This window comes from Lampetra fluviatilis, chromosome 24 (genome assembly GCF_964198595.1).
Source record: "Lampetra fluviatilis chromosome 24, kcLamFluv1.1, whole genome shotgun sequence".
NCBI lineage: Eukaryota > Metazoa > Chordata > Hyperoartia > Petromyzontiformes > Petromyzontidae > Lampetra > Lampetra fluviatilis.
In genome coordinates, this window is record NC_136298.1 from 3,793,994 (window position 1) to 3,811,934 (window position 17,941).

The 17,941-nt window shown below is 49.3% G+C and overlaps 1 protein-coding gene across 4 annotated transcripts in view; it reads left to right on the plus strand.

Annotated features, from left to right (window-relative positions):
- AGBL4 (AGBL carboxypeptidase 4) overlaps positions 1–17,941 on the plus strand; it is a 423,930-nt gene that overhangs the window by 328,056 nt on the left and 77,933 nt on the right. The window lies entirely within an intron of this gene.

Genomic DNA, 17,941 nt, shown 5'->3' on the forward strand with positions numbered 1-17,941 from the left:
AATCATTGACTCTGTTATTAATGTTCGACACGACGTAACCGTAATTGGTATTTGCCATTAACAGTGGCGAATAATGCTAAGTCGACTCAGCCTTGTATGTATTTTGAACTTCTTTTGCGCCGTACGTAGCCAACCGTGCTAATAGGAAGTGCGGGGGGAGGACAGCAAACTAAACACGAAAAGCAGTTATGAAGAAATGAGCTTTCAATCTCGCAGATTTAAAAGTGCATAGCTCCCAGTGGCTTTCTAATATCGGAAGGAAGAGCTTTCCAGACGGCCACAGAAGCGCATCTGAAAGCGCCGCGCGATGCGGACGACCGTTTTTGTTCGATGGCCAGCCAGAAGCCGCTGCGACGATGTTGTGTATGCCGAACATTAGAACAGGAACACCCCGATTTACGTCACCTCCTTTAAAGTCATTTCGCAAGTACCTCGTCACTTTATTGTGAACACCGCCACCTGATTTGGGTCGCCTCAGCCCCACACTCACGTCGCTGACAGCGTCGTCCGCCCTGTCTCGTTATCCGTCACCTCTCAGCCTTCGCCTGCACCACCACCACCACCACCGCCACCACCACCACCACCCTACCCCGTAAATCACTTTGGATTTGACGTCGTTTCCAATATTCGTCGTCGCACCTTTAAAGGAACGCATCGCCAAAGTAAATCGGGGAATTGATGTGCCTGGTGCGGTGTGTAAACATCGCCACTGGGGAGACAAAGGCGGCTGGGCGTGGTGCTGGCCACCCACCTCTTCGTGCGCCGTGCCGGCCTTCATAGGTGCTCGCTAACAGCACTTGTCCCAACAGTCTGCGATAGGCTATATGTGGGATATTTGCCTTTATTCGGTGGTATGCGTTTGGGGTCGTTATATTTTTGAGGATGTTAACACATCACTCTGAACACTTCCGATCTGGTCAGTTCGCGGAACCTAATCAGTACCGAGCCTGGACATCCCTTGTACGGCATTCTAGGCTGTGCTGTGGAGGTATAGCAGCGAGATCCATCATTGTACTATGCTCCCACGCGTGTGCCCTCCGTCTTCACCAATCTACGCTGACGGGCGCGGGGAAGTATGGTCGGTGAATCCTTGAGACCCACCGAGTTGTGAGGCGGCCCCTCATCCAGCAGTGGAACGACGACAAAACGAAGGCGGCTCTTACGTGTGCGTATGGCGGGGTGGTGATGGACTGTCGCGATATTCGACGGGTGCGCGGGAGTGCCGGGTGACTTGTGAAGGGCCAGTGATGGGTGCTTTATTTTAATCAGTCACCGTGGGTGATGGTGCTCCTGCGTTGATGGGTGATGGTGCTCCTGCGTTGATGGGTGATGGTGGGACTGCGTTGATGGGTGATGGTGGGCCAATGGTAACGGGTGAGGCAGCGACGGGCGGTGCGGCGATGTTGCTGCGTAACGGGAGGAGGCGGTGGCGACGATGGGACCTTGTTGCTGGGTTATGGCGTTGCGGTTATAGCGACCGGGCGCTGATGATGACGATGATGGCGCTGATGGTGGCGACGCGAGTCGGTGGCAGCTGCCGTGGCTCGTGGCGACCTCTTCGTGGTTGGCGGCGAGGGGGGCCGCTTGTGAAGGAGGAATGACGATTGGGTGTTTTGTAACGACCGACTGATGTGCGTTGACGCCACCTTGATTGTGAGTGGCATAAGTCATCGGGGAGGAGGGCCGGGCTTGTTGCTCACGGCGATCAACCCTCGCGGAGCGCCCGGAAAGTCCATTCGAGTGTGGGAGAAGGACACCTGGTGGGGCAGCGGGCAAAGTGCATTGCCGCACGAGGAAGGGGAGAAACCCACGTGGATAATAGTTTCTCTTTAAATCTGCTCGCCGACCAAAGGGTCCCAAAAGGCCCAAAGCCGAAGTGGACCGCGAATGACGGCGATTTTAGATCTCGCTTCTGCGGCCGTTCGCGCGACGACTTATGCTCTCGTCAATGGAGCGTAAAACCCATTATCACGTGAACTCCGGTCATCCTAGCAGCGGTGGCTTTTCGCTGGCCATCGAACAGAGACGGCCACTGCCATCGCGCGCTTTCAGATGCGCTTCTGCGTCTGCCTGGAACGTTTGTCGCTCCGATGTTAGGAAGCCACTGGGAGCTGTGCACTTTTAAATCATCCAGGTTGAAAACTAATTTATTAAGAACTGATGTTTGTGCTTGTTGTCCTTTCTCCCGCAACTCCGATTAGCACGGTTGGTTATGTACGGTGCGAAAGAAGTTCAACATACATACATAGATCAGAGTGAGTATGTTTCTTTGAATTGAGCTTGGGAAATTTATGCAAACTTGGGGAAAATAGACGCTGGGAGGGAATTCTCAGTTTGAGCGATGCGAGGGGAGCAGCAGGAAGAGAAGAGTTGTGACCTGCAGTGTGGTGAGTGAAAAGGTGTGTGGGGTGGGTGAGAGGGTGAGTGAGTGGACGTGCGGGAGGGTGGGCGAGTGAGTTGTTGTGAACTGCAGTGCGGTGGTAGAACTCAGTGCGGATGAGATGTAGACCGAGTCCTCAACATGGGTGGAGAAATCATCGAGTGAAATGCCCGCGAGCAGTAACCACGAGAGTAGCGATAGCAGAGTGATAAGGGGCCGTCCATAAATGACGTCACGCACCTAGTGGGGGGGGGGGGGAGGGGTCAGACATTTGTGACGATGTGTGACGAGGGGGGGGGGGTTGAGAAATGTGACGTACCATCAAAATGCGCGACTTTAAAAATAATTATTTCTATTATTTTATTATTTACTTATTTTTACCTACGTGACGAAAACTTCAAATCTAGAACTTTAAAAAATATAGACAACACGTTCTACTTAATTAAATATACTTTTTTAAAATCTTTTCTCCTACAACATCAGTGCAGCGCCACATTAAATACGCACTACAATGACAATAGTTTAAAGCGATTTGAAACATGTTTTTTCGTGACGTCATATTTTAGTGGGTTTGTCTGACTTTTTGTGACGCCGTGTGACGAAGGGAGGGGGGGGGTCAAAAATAGTCCAAAATCGCGTGACGTCATTTATGGACGGCCCCAAAGGAGGCGACTGACTGACTGACTTCTGGTGAAAGCATGACCGGACTGAATCAGGGCTGGATCATCAATTACTTTGGCCGCTCCGTGTTAAATTCTGTCACAAGTGCGGTGAGTCATGAACTGGGTGTCATACTCCCGATGTGACAGCATTATCCAACGTTGGCCAACATGGACCAAAAACAGAGAAATGTCTCCGTTGTCAACTTCCGTCATGCGATTTACCAAACCTTCCGTTGCAAAACCCTCCCTGAACAGAAGGGTCTTGAGACCCGGTGGATGCTTTCAGGCCTAATTAAAGGCCAACGTTATGTTTAGTGGAAGTAACAGTTATACAAGAAATCCATTTCTGTAATCAGATTACTGAATAATGCAGTTACCGGTAATCCCATGTTAATCCATTTCCGGCATGCAACCGGATTACTGCTGTCACCGTAGATTCGACTTGCCGAGCACACCGCCCACACTTCCCTCCGTGGCATCGGGAAAAATACCGGATTTACATTGATACATCTAAAAACGTCGGCCGGTCGATAATCACACCGCATATTACTTTCCCCGATGTAACCCTATTTACGCGTGACCATTAGTTCCCCTTTTGCAGGGTGATCCATTAGAGCCCCATGCCGTCAACTCCCTGATGAGTGTTTGTGTCTGTGTGTGTGTGTGCAGCCATTGGTGAATAACGGAGCTGAGACCATCAACGCAGTACAACTGCGATCTCGGTTTCATCACCGGTGGCTTTAAACCCAGATCCCAGCACCTCAGTGGTGCTTGCTCAGCAAGAACGAGCCCAGTAATGGGCGTGCGTCTGTTTATTGTGGGTGGCAGGGTGGGTGGCGCAGTGGTGAACTAACACTCGTGCCCTCACGGCAATGTGGCCCATGGGTTCAATTTCCCACTCGGTCGACTTCTGCACGGCGTCTGTGCGTTGTCCTCCTCCCTCTTCCGCATGGGTTTCCTCCGGATTCTCTGCGCGGTCAATTTTCACCAACTCACAGTGACCGGTGTGGTGAAGTATGGGCGAATAACCACACGACCCGCCTCCATTAAGCAGTGGATTTACAAAGAAGGGGCTCTGTGCCGGCACGTAACATATGTTGTACAACAATAATAATGAAACGGTTAAGAAACGTACTCGAAGTGGGTTTGGGCAGGACACGTCGCCAAAAGCGACGGTGGCCGGCTGATGGACAAGGATCGTGACGGAGTGGCAGCCAAGGAACGGAACGCGTCCAAGGTATATCTGCCTAGGAGATGGAGCTGCGAAATCATCCCGCGTGATGAAATCGGGCGCTGGGTGGATTGTTGCATCGCCAGTGGCCTGGCCATGGGTGATGCAAAATAACACGACCGTTCTGAAGTGACAACGGTCATGTCTAGCCAAACGTAACTACCGGATCATGAATCTCAATCATGTGGAGGATCTACGCGGGAAAAATAATGGACATCAATTGCAGCCTCTCTTATTCACCAAAACTCATCCACCCACTAAAACAACCCAACGCAACTCGAGATGTTTATTTATTTATTCAAAAGAGGAAATAAAGAAAGAAAGAAAATAAAATCACCGCGCACAATTACAGGTCGTTATTAAGGCCGTTAAAAAAAAGGTGGCAAAATGGCGAAGCGCGTGCGAGTGCCGTTCGTTCGTTCGCTGTTCGGCGGTGGCGGGGAGTTGGTGGTCTTACCGGCGGATTGGAGCGGCAGGTGGCAACGGGGGGTGGAGGAAAGCCCCCCCCCCGCCCCCCGCAATCAATACCCGCAGCCACTTCACTGCTTAAACGGGAGCCCCTTAACGAGGCCCAGAGGGCCTTGTTCATAGCACGTGGGCCCCGTTTCCTTGGAGGTGCATAATGGCAAAGCTGTGGATGTGGAGATTTTATTTGTTTCACGCATACGCCGAGGTTTCGCTCGTCGTAAAAGACATGTCGTGAGAATTATTCGGAAACTTTTTTTTTAAAGCGTTTACGTTTTATTTTCTTACAACGCTGTGCATGTGTGCGCGCGTGTGTGTGAGAAAGTCGCCCTCCAGCAACAGCGGAGGGCACAGGAGCGACGATCTCACAACAACGAGCGCAGCGCCGGGCGGCTAAAGCACAGCAAGTTGGCACAGTAGGGGCACAGGTGGTGCAGTCGTCTCAGTCAGTCGACCCGCGGCACGCGCTGGGTCCGTCCCGTGACCTGCTGCCAGCGGGCGTTCGACACTTCACGTGGCTTTAATGTGCACATAGCCTGGCACAAGCGCCGTGGTGATGTCACCGCCACTTAAGTGACGAATGGCGGTTGTTGTTGTTGTGCGCGCAGTGATGATATCGCGAACCTCGTCGACCCCAGGATAACTCAACCGGTCCTGGGACTCACCTAGGTCGACTGAACCTTAAATGAGTACTGTATCTGGTGTGCGGTGTAAACATCGGCAATAAGGGAGACAAAGACGGCCGGGCGTGGTAATGGCCACCCGCTCCCTTCGCGTGCCGCGCCGGCCTTAATAGGTGCCCGCTGACAGCACTTGCCCCAACAGGCTGCTGAAGGCTATTTTCGGGGATCTTTGTGTTGGATGTAACAGTGCATTGATTAATCGATTGTTGTGGTGGTCGAGTGGCTCAGGGGTCAGAGCACCGAGCTGACGCAGCTGAGATCCTAAGCTCGTTATTTAAACGTACCTCACCCCGCTGGTCAATCGGAGTTGGTGACATCGCTGAGCGCGTATGCCCCATAGAAGCGCAGTACAACGATGGGTGTTTGTGACACTGCGCTGTGATGGCAACAGCACAGCACCGCAACCACCCTAGCATGCATGGTGGTGGTTACCCATCTGAGCAGTAGCCAAGCTCAGTCCCGCTTAGCTTCTGAGATCTCATGACAATGAACATGTTCCGTTTCGATTTGGTAATAGGCAGCAAGTGCGTTGACGTTCGTTTTTCACGTGTACGGAATTGAATAACAGAGCGAGTACGAATTTAATGAGTAATATCGAGCAGGGGGTGTTAGGGTTTTACTCGTGAGTTCAAATCGTGGATCAGGGGAAACTTATTCTTGGTTACATATTCTTAGGTTTTATTCGGTAAAGTCACGTAGGTAAAAACATTACCGAAAAAACCTAAGAATATGAATCCTTGCAGTCGCGAAAGCTTCAAATCTAGAATTATTCTTGGTTCTTTCGGTAAAGTCACGTAGAAGGGAAGCAATACAATAATAAAAATATAAAACAACCAAGAATATGAATCCCTGCAGTCACATTTGAGCGCCGCCTTGTGGGACTTCAACTGGGTGGCCTGGAGATAAACCGGTCCCACTGTCGAAGCAACGTGGCGTTCATACAACTTTCTCAAGGCCCACCGGAGGAGTGCCAACACGCACGAGGCACTTTGACCGTCTGGCAGATGTTGATGGAGGAGATCGACAGCTGTCCTTTTTAGATTGCGGTGCTCGAGCAAGATACGTTGCAGTCGTGCGTTAGCGGGAGGGGTGAGTCGCCGTGCCGGTGCCACCTTCGTGTTCGCGAATCGGGCTTTGAGTCGTTATCGATTCCATGGTTCCGTTCCGTGTGACCACAGCAGCACGCTGCCAGAGATGTATCCATTCCTGATCGGATACGAATATGAATATTTCGGCCGACTTGGCTTTCTCTGGTGTCAGGCCATGAAGGAAAACCGTCTCCGGTGGAGGCCAATCAGTTTCAAAGGCAATGCATGCACGATCAGATCATGGTTGCATGTTTTGCCACAAGAATGTGTGGCTAATGCACACTTGATGCCTTGCAATAGGTGTATCTATTTGGTAATCTTTTTCGATTTAAAGCTTTCGTGACTGCAGGGATTCATCTTCTTGGTTCTTTCGGTAAAGTCACGTAGAAGGGAAGTAATAAAATAATAAAAATAAAACATAATACAATAATTCTCACGACGTTTCGGCCACAACGCAAGCACCTGAGGACGGCTGCTTGCGTTGTGGCCGAAACGTCGTGAGAATTATTTTATTATGTTTTATTTTTATTATTTTATTACTTCCCTTCTACGTGACTTTACCGAAAGAACCAAGCAGATATTTGGTAATCGTTGGGTCTTTCGGTAAAGTCACGTAGATAGGTACAAATTAATAAAAACATATTTTATGTTATTTTATATATTTGTTATTTATTAATGAATTCCTGCAGTCACGAAAGCTTTAAGTCAAGATGTATCTATTTGGTGTTTGACCATCTTCACACCCCCTGCTTTATAGCCAGAAAGGATGAAGCCTATTTCTTGTTGTTTTCAGCGTGAATATTTCAGCCGACTTGGCCATGTCCAGCAACATTGTGGGTGACCATTGATTACGGCAGATCCCGGTAGCTCACGAGGCCCCTGTAGACCTCCCTCGGCCGTTATTTCCCCCACGTTGCAGGAAAACCTCTCGAAGCCCCGGATAATTGGAGAGAGGGGAGCCTCTCTGATTGTAGAGAAGAGGGACCGGGCGTGTCCGGCAGACACCAGATGGACGATGTTGATGATGATGATGAATGCGCATTTGCGGTGGGGGGGGGGGGGACAAACAAGATGTTGATCAGCTGAGGCAACCATCCCCGCCCGACCAGGATTTGAACTCACGACTCCTTCCCGTCACGACCGCGTGGCGATCGCTCAGCCCAGATGTGCGTGGCAAACCCTGCAAGCGGGCATCGGCGCTGAGGTCAGAGAGAACGAACTCGCGAGCAGAGAGCAGCCTGGGTACGATACGAGCCGCCGTCGCCGTGTGCGGCGGGGATTTGCTCTTGCAACACGATCTTGCATACGAACCATCCCCCCCCCCCCACCTCCCACCATTAGTTCGATTCCCTTCCATTAATTTAGCAAATGCGGCTGATTGATAAACGGAGCACGGCTGGGCCCGGCGATCGGGGGGTCCGAGCACAGGGCCCAGCCGGCCAGCGCTGCCGCTCCGCGCTGCCGAGACGTAATTGACAGCATGATGGATGAGATATGTGCCTGCAAGGCTTCTCCCCCTCCCCATCCTCCTTCTAATTGTCCGTTATAAATATTTAATGAAATCAAATGGAAGCCAAGTCGGATCCCTCCAACGCTGCTGATTCCTTCGGAAAAAAAATGGGTTGAGAGGGGTGGGGGAAGCTTTTGGTGCGCTGTGCTCGATGGTGATGTTGGCAATTATGGATTTTTTTTTTTATTTCTTTAAAGATGCAGTGATATGTCCTGCCATGTTCGCGAGTTTGATCTTCGTTCTCGTTGGTGCCGTTTCACTTTTTTGTAAAAAAAAAAAATGGAGCAATTAAGAGGAGATCTGAACCAGTTACCCCTTAATGGGACCTTCACGTTCCGGGCATTGACCTTGAAACAGAAAGGCGACAAAGTCGAATCAACGAAAGTTATTGAAACAGGAATCTCGGAGTAAGTTAAAATGCGTATCGAATACATTTCGTATGCATAGGATTTTGTTGTTGTGGTTGTTGATATTAAATGACGTTGGGGGAGGGGGGGGGGGAGGAAAAAACCACAAATTATAGCGAACTAAAATAAATTAACTTTAATTAAAACACGAAGAGTAAAATGTGGCAATGCGAAACCGTGTCGAATCAAAACGCAGTGAGCATCTGTTTCTGCTTAGCGCAAAAGCATCTCTAATGCTCACATTAAAGCCGGACACCGACCATTACTTTTGAGCCGTCCTGAACCCGTTGGAGGTAATTCCACATTCTTATGGCAGGAAGAAGTCCACCTAGAGCGCAACCGCTGTTGAATTTACCTCCCAAACTCAGGACATGAGCTCGCAACCTCCTGACCTTTGTGAGCCACATCCTCACACCATATATGTAGACGCATAACCCACCCTCTTGTCACTCCACTGCTGGATGAGAGGCTACCCGTGCCGTGGTACAATCACGATTCGTAATTAGTTTCCTTTGGTTTAGATCGTGTAGGTCTCATATAAATTCCCAAACTATAACCAGTCGCGTAACGAGCATGGGGGCAGGGGGTGTCTTGTCCCACTGGTAGCCAAAGCTACGAGTTGGGGACCCCTTGGCAATCGTCATGAGAGATGTTTTCAACAACAAATGTAAAAGAACAAAAGACTTAATTTACAACGCAGTTGAAATTAATGTTTTGATGAAAACTCTCGAATTTACGTTCCACGTTTAATTTAAATTTCATTACAGCGGTAACGTTTGGCGTAAATGTTCGAGATCGTGAGCGTAACGGTGTGATTAGGCAAGGGGAGCCGCGATACTCAATAGCCTGGGTGCGACCGTGCGAGACAAATCAAATATTGGGGACCTCAACGATTGCCGCACCACCTGCGTTCATCATGTCGTTACGACGCCACTGCCTGCAACCCTCCACCACCCGCCACGGCCAATCAAAGATCAACTTGTCACATGGGCTCATCAACGTGTGGCTGCCACACAGTGATCAGCCGGCACCAAATTGGCCCCCAAGCTCTGCGGTCCTCTATATACACGAAGCTGCAATTGGCAGATTGATGAGCTTGCATATGGGTGGAAAAGAGCACGCGGAGCCAATCCACGCTTGCGACGAGACAACACTCTATTCCATACAGATGGAACAGATGGGGATTAGTCCACACTGGCTGTACTGCGTTACTCAGCCAAGCCTCTATTCCATGCAGATGGAACAGATGGAGATTAGTCCACACTGGATGTACTGCTTTCCTCAGTCAAGACTCTATTCCATACAGATGGAACAGATGGGGATTAGTCCACACTGGCTGTACTGCGTTACTCAGCCAAGCCTCTATTCCATGCGGATGGAACAGATGGAGATTAGTCCACACTGGATGTACTGCTTTCCTCAGTCAAGACTCTATTCCATTCAGATGGAACAGATGGGGATTAGTCCACACTGGCTGTACTGCGTTACTCAGCCAAGCCTCTATTCCATGCGGATGGAACAGATGGAGATTAGTGCACACTGGCTGTATTGCCTTCCCCGGGCAAGCGAGGGTATGTATGGCAATTCGACGCCCACGGCAATGGAGTTTCACACCCTTTGCATGATCCACTGGCCCCTCGCGTCCAGAGTGCTAGATTACAGGTGTGATGAAACAAGGCCAGGCAGCGTTGAGGGTGCGATCAGAAAGGTTGCAATGGGTGGGGAGCGTGCTCAGGGTGGTGGAGGGCAGGCTACCGGGACAGGCAGCGACGCGGCACCCAGAGGTTGAAGCCCGAGACGCAGGTGGTGGTGACGATGCTGACGACGATGAGAATGTACTCATTCAGCGCTCGTTACAAGCAAAGTGCTTGCCACAAATAAACCACAATACCTTGGTGATCTCGTCAAGGAGCATAAACCATCACGCGAACTTCGGTCATCCCCGCAGAGGCTGTTGGCTAAACATCAAACAAAGATGGTCGCCGCATCATGTGCTGTCAGGTGCGCTTCTGCGGCCGTCTGGAGCGCTCTTCCTCCCGATATTCGGAAGCCACTGGAGCTATGCACTTTAAAATGTTGATTGAAAACGAATTTCTGTAGACATGATTTGTGTGCGTTAGTTTGTTGTCCGTACCCCCGCCCACTCCGATTAGCACGGTTTGGCTATGTACGGTGCAACAGAAGTTCAACACACACACACACACGGACATACGTAAGGGCGGTTGTGTGCAGCTGGCCTCGTGCATTCACATTTACACCAGCGGATTCAGAAATGTAAATGACGAGAAATAGCCTTCACAACAGAAACATCAACCTTGTTCTTCCATAATCGAGGATTTTTTGGATTAGATCGCGTAAATATAAATGTTTCGTTAAACCCGCCGCCACCCGACGCGGCCAATTACTAAGGTTTGTTACGTAAACAACATTTGCCAAAGCGTTACAAGGACAGCACACCGGTGTGTGGGAGTGTAAACCCACAACATGAACAACTCGAGTACCGTGACGTTTCGCCGGTAATGACAACCAGCATCATCAGGCGGCAGCCAGAGGTGCTACTCTCCAACACACCGGTGTGGTATTTGAAGAGCTCACGGTCATCCCCGCCCACCCCCTCGACGAGGGCGTTTCATTTTATATTCTCACGGTTGTTTCTTCGGCGGGGCGTTCTGATCCGTTGCTCTAAGTTCTAAGGAGACCCACCTCATATGCTTGGTTCTTTCGGTAAAGTCACATAGAAGGGGAAACAATAAAATAATAAAAAATATAAAACAATTATTATATATATTCTTGGTTCTTTCGGTAAAGTCACGTAGAAGGGAAACAATAAAATAATAAAAATATAAAAAATATTTTGTATTGTTTCCCTTCTACGTGACTTTACCGAAAGAACCAAGAACATGAATCCCTGCAGTCACGAAAGCTTTAAATCAAAAGAGACCCACCTCGTTTTGCCCACTGCGGCACCGCGTCCTCTATCTCTGCCTTTGCGTTGCGCCCAGCCCAGCGATCACCCTCGGCCTTTTTCGGGATTCGAGTCCATTCCGCTCGCGAGTTCGCGGTCTGCGCCCCTCTCCGCGCCAGTTTTCGCGACTCCGTTCAACTCCCTGACAATCGGTTGTTCGTTTCATTCGTGCGCCCTGAACTGAAGGCCGCGAACTCTGACAGATGTTTCCCTCCGACGGGCCTCTCCCCGTCTCTCTCTCTCTGTGTTATCTCTGCTCCTCTTTTTTTTTTGACCAACTATTTCAACGAAGCCTCACAGTATAATGCCTTCGTATCGTAGTCGGTTAATGTCTGAGATTATGTTTAGACGACTTCTCCCTCTTTCCTGGCTCGTGGTTGGGAAATAGCATTTCAACTACGGCTGTCCGACGTTCGAACCGCGATGTCTGACGTTTTGGTCCCTGTGGAGACAGCCTCTTCACCGTAAAATTCAGTTCCAAATGCCGGGAGCTCCTCGAACTAGCACGTTATAGACAACTCGCCTTTGTATAAATAATAAATAATGAAGGGTAAACCACGGAACGCGATAACACGTGATATGCGTCACGTAGGCTGAAGAAAGACCGAGGCGCGTGGGTAGCATCTAGAAGCATCCAGCAGCATCCCACCGCCTCGTGTGATGCTACGCCGAGGCAGCCGTACAACCGCTTATTCCAACTCGCGCGACGTCGTTCCGTTCGCTCGATCGTGTTTTATACAATTCGCATCCGCGTTACATGAACCTTATGGCGGGACCCCGGGGTCCCATAAGCCCCCGGCTCTCGCATAAACTGCGTTGCGACGTCATTTTATGTCCGCTGAATGCGAACGACACGGCGATCTATTCCTCTTGACGAGCTCTTCACGATGCGCTAATAAAAGTTTAAAAGTGTTGTTTCTTCTGCGCATTCGTCCTCGCTGCTGCGCTTGGACGACACATGTGCGCAGTGGGACGGAGCCGCCAAAAATAAATTAGTTTATTACCATTTTGACTTCCGTTTATTCGGACCCCGGGGTCCCACAATAGGGTTCATATTTATAAACAAAATGTGTTCTCTATTACATTCATCGCGTTATATCCAATTCATGTTGTGAAAGCACACAGCGTAATCGGAGAAGGGACTGAACAGCCGAGTAGTATCGGTCGAATTAGTGATAGTTGCGGAGGCATCATTATCAGCTCTAGTGGAAGGGCCAGGTGTGTGGGTGTGTATGGGGTGAGTGATGCACGGCACATTAATCTTCATCCTGACACTCCCTCGCCTCCTCTCCCGTGCGAGCCACATGGAGCCAGTGAAGTGTGTAAGAAGCGACATTTAATACGTCACCGCCTCGCAATACAACAATATCGCCACATTTCCTCTGCCCGGAGATAAAACAGCAGCAGCAGCAGCAACAACACAACAACAACAAACCCCAACAAAAAAAGCAATAAATCCATCCCAGCCTCCAAAGTTTCTTCCTTGCTTGACAAAGCACCGCGACTCTCGGCTCTTGCATGGGGTGTTCAATAAACGCAAAAAAGAAACAATTCAAACCGATCTGAAGAGTGGGGTCATCGATGATGATGATGATGGTAGTGGTGGAACCAAGTACATTGCATGTCAAGGGGACGTATGAATTGTAAAAATCTATGAACTTTTTATTTTACCAGGTAAGGCCCATTGAGCTATATAGATCTTTTTCAGAAACGACTTGGCCACAAATGACAGCCGAACAAAGTGGCTTATCGCGTGGAAATTTATAGCCGGGGCCAAATACTCTTGAAAGGATGTTTTGAAATGTGAAGGGAAAAACCGGAGGAAAAAAATCTATGCAAGCACGTGAAGAGAGACATGCATACTCCCAGCATACAATAACAAATAGAACTTGGGTTTCAATAAATACTCTTTTTGTGCAGGAGGTCTCCGTTTTGTATGTTTGACCAATTGCTGTGTGGTTTTGTTATGGAGGAAAAAGTATTGCCTGGAGAAAATCCCATAAATACGAGCGGGCATCACACGCACACCTCCCTCACGCCGGCGAGAGGCGATGGAAAAGTCAACAGCCTGACACAACATAGACCAGTAAGTGCCCTTGACGAAGCGGTGCTGCTTCTATACGGCGGCTAGATGTTAACTCCCTCGCCTGGTATACAGGAGGTCGTGCGTTCGATTCTGACCCTGACGCCTGCTGTTTATTTGGAGTTTGCGTGTCTCTCTCTCTCTCTGCCCGTAGTCGTGTGGATTTTTCTCCGGGTCCTCAGGGTTTCCCCTCCACATTTAGAATCGACATCACGCGTTTAGATTATTTGGCTGCTATAAATTTAAGTTTAGAGTGTGTGGGTGCTATAAATATGCCTGTGTGGACAGGTCGCTTATAAAATAAGAGCTACTTTATATAGCTCAGTAGACCTTACCTGGTAAAATAGTTATAAAATAAAAAATAGTTATAAAATAAAAAAAATTGTTATAAAATAAAAATTTGTGACAAGAAATTTCTTTGTAAAAAATCAAACGTTACAGCTTCGATATCCTCAACCGTGACTGGCAAAAAAAGAACAGCCCAAATTACATTGCAGTGAATAAAAAAAATGCCCACGATTGTGTTTTGCGATAAGAATCTCTTCAGCTTTTATGTCCACGTTTTGCCTGTTGGACCTTTTTTTAACCTGTGGATTGTTGAAATGCAGTGAGGTGATAGCAGTGGGGCACGTGATTTATCGCTGCACGTAACTGAAGCGTTCATTCTTCAAGGTTTGTTTTCGCTTCTGCCGAGAATATTGCACTCGGTTTCCTAGACGTCATTGAGAAGTGTTACAATCACATCTCAGCAATGGAAGGGGATGCTGCTGCTGCTGCTGCTGCCAGAGTGTGATGAGTATCTAAACTAAACGTATTATTTTACCAGGTAAGACCCACTGGGCAAACAAACGAGAGCTCAACGAAGTGGCTCATCGTGTGCAAATGTAGAGCAGCCGAATACTCGAAACGCGTGATGTTGATTCTAAATGTGGAGGGAAAACCCGGAGAACCCGGCAGAAAAATCCACGCGACCACGGGGAGAGAGACACGCAAACTCCAAATATACAGCAGCAGCAGGCGTCAGGGTCGGGATCGGTCCCATGACCTCCTGTATACAAGGCGATATAGTTAACATCTCGCCACCGTGGCCGCCCAACACGATTCGCTCTCTTGGCGTGCCGGTTGTAACAATGCCGCCTGTTTCTTAAATCCCCACCACCACGACCACCACCTGTGTCCACCTCGCGGTATTGATGGAAATCACCATCAGTTCGCCAATCGACACCGCCGTGCGCGCGGTGGGGTAAGAAGTGGGTACAACCCAAATCGTTCATGATGTCCGGCAAGCGTGGAAGAGGAGACCCACATGCCCTCTCAAATGCTGGCCTGTCCGCCAGCAGTGGAGTGACCAAGTAATTGCAGGGCTGCGCTTTTTTACCTTCACCGAGATTGGAAGGGTTCGCTTTTGAATCGAGCCAGAGCATTTAGCCAGAGGGTAATAATAATAATAATAATGTTGGTCTACATTTGCAAATAAAAATCGAGTGCAATTTCTAAATACAATTGATTGAACTTCACAAGCAAACATCTACCGTAACTGTTAAATATTATGTATAGTTTTTCCAATTTGATATCATCATGCCTCGCTCTTCCACTATTCACCACCACCCCCCTCGTCCCCAACCAGCCCACATCACAATGCGGGGAATAATTGTGCATCTATTTGTTTTAATGAAGCTCTTTGATCACTCGTTATACTACAGTACAGCCTCTAATCATACCATAAGCCCGCATTTTATCAGGCGACGGCAAACTGCGTGTAAAATAGCACCTAATTAAAGAAGTCATCGATTGAAAAGTTTCTCGGCTCATAAAGAGTGTTTATTGGTTTGTGTTTGGCCTTGCTGTTACCTTTCATTGCTCGCCGCTGCTATATTGGGGCATTAAGTCGACAGACGTCCGCACAGCGCTGGGAATGTAATTGGGTTCGCGTGTCGAAAGAAAGAAATCTGGACCAATGTTAGTCCATCGTCGCGATTGTTTTTTTTCCACTGGCGCATCCCGAACCGAGCCAGCGCGGTTCCTCGCCATGCTGAGCCGGAAGGGCAAACTGCGACGACGCTGGGCCCGCAAGAGACAGGCATCTGGCCGGCTTGGGGCCCAAGCAGGGCCAAGCAAAGGCCACAGGGCCAAGCAAAGGCCACAAGGCCCGCGGGCTGATGGCGCGTGACGTCAGTACGCAGTGAGGACGCAGTGAGCCCACGGCTCAGACAATTTAGTAAGGGTGGGGTGGGGGTGTGTGTTTTGTGTGTATGCGGCAGTGCACATGTGTGTGTGTCTCTCTGCCTGTGTGGTTTTCATTGGGAGCGGTGGCGGAGTGGTTAGCGTGATGTGCGCCACGAAGCCGGCCACCCGAGTTCGATTCCCACTCTCACGGTCGACACCGGTGACGATTATCTGAACCGGTCCTGGACCTCCCCTAGATCGACTCGGCATTAAATTAGTACCTGGTGGGATGTGTAAACATCGCCACTAGGGAGACAAAGGCGGTCGGGCGTGGTTTTGGCCACCCACACCCTCGTGTTCCGTGCCGGCCTTCATAGGTGCTCGATTACGGCACTTGTTCCTACAGACTGATGAGGCTATACGGGGGATCTTTGTTTTTGATTTTCATTGGTAATTGTTAGGGGGGCCGTCTGTCTACCACGTGGTTTTATTGGGACGTTTGTGTTCAGTGTCTGTGTGTCTCATTGTTTTACGTTGACGTCTTTGTCTTGGTGTTCGTTATATTGTGTCACTCTACTCTGCAGGGTGTTTGCTGATCATTTAGAAAAGGTTTGTTAAAAAAATATCATTGGGAAATTAATTCCTACGGTTGTTCGTCTTTTTTTCTGCTTTTGACAATAAAGATAAATGCATCTTTAATGGGGGGAAGGGGGGGTAACATCTGGTTGTATAGAGAGAGGCGATAGAATCCTTTGAAGCCATCACCATGGCTCATAGTGCAACGCGTGGAGGTTGGACATCGGGCAACGTGATCATTATTAGCGCCGAGGGGAGTAGGGAGACAAGATTAGCATCTGCCATCTCGATGGCCCAATCTCCGCCCGGCAGATCACCGCTTGCGGTGACACCTCAAGGCCGCCGGCTCACCGGTTGTTGTTGTTGTTGTTGTTTTTGCCACTCGATCACGAGCCGCGCCGAAGGACGTGGACTCCCGACGCCGAGCTGCTGCCCGAGCACGCTGCCCTTGCGGACGCGTTGAACCCCCCAGCCAGTTTAGATTTTTACATCCCGCGGCTAACATCACTGGCAAGCGATTGGCTGCCACGTCGCTGGGTGCCCCCCTCCCCACCCCGCTCCTCCTCCAACGAGGCCCAAAGGGGCCCAATGCACGGGACGTATTTTTTTGGTCGACTTTATTTATTGAAATCGACCTTATCCCTGGGTCGGATGCCCTGGCTGAGAGCGAAGGAGGACGCGCGGCGTGGATTGGGATTACGGCCTCTCTCGCGGCGGCGTCGAGATATCTTCCTCCGCGCCTGCTCCCGTTGCCTTTCTTGTGTGTTGAGGGTCCTTGAACGCGCCAGGGTGTGGGACACCGCGATGGAGTGAATAGGCGGAACGGGCGCTGGTCGGGAGGGCTTTTTCGACCACTGAAAACTTAACACTGAAAAGCAACGAAACCAATGTGACGAAAATGATTTGGTTCACTGATGATGGGCGTCGTGTATTCGCAAGTGTGTAGCTTTACAGTTAAAGTAACCTAGACATTTATCTTGATTTGAAGTTTTCGTGACTGCAGGAATCCATACTCTTTGGTTCTTTCGGTAAAGTCACGTAGGTATAAAATAAAATAAATCACGACGTTTCGGGCGCAACACAAGCGTCCTACAGTGGCATGCTAATTTCTCACATTAACATCACTAGCCCCGGCCACTTCTTTATGACCCTTGGGCTACACCCATTTCAAACCTTTTAAAACAGTCTGCCTCAGCAGCCGACCATGCTTTCCCACCTGATGACGGATGCTTGTGTTGCGCCAGAAACGTCGTGATTTATTTTATTTTATACCTACGTGACTTTACCGAAAGAACCAAAGAGTACTAGAAATGTATGCCAACCCTGCCCTGAGTAGTGACGAAAATTACGCTGTTCACTGATGATGTGCATGGTACATGCCCTCACACCCACCCACCCCCCAAATATAGAAGTCAAACGCCACACATGTGTACAGCTTTATACTTAAAATAACCTATATAATTAGGCTAGCCTTTCTCGGTGAGTAAAACCGATGAACCTACAGATCGTAACTTTTGGACGTCGAACAAAAAATGTGTTTATCAAAAAAGTGTTTTTTAGATTGTTTGTTCAGGTTGTATGAATAACAAAAAACGACTACATTCAGATGTCAACTGTCTAACCCTTCTAGGGTATCGTGAGAACTTGCATCCACTCGCTCAGTCACCGGCGTCTGCTTGTCGACAACGAGGCTAACCTTGGTGTGTTTATTTTTTCACTTTGTTT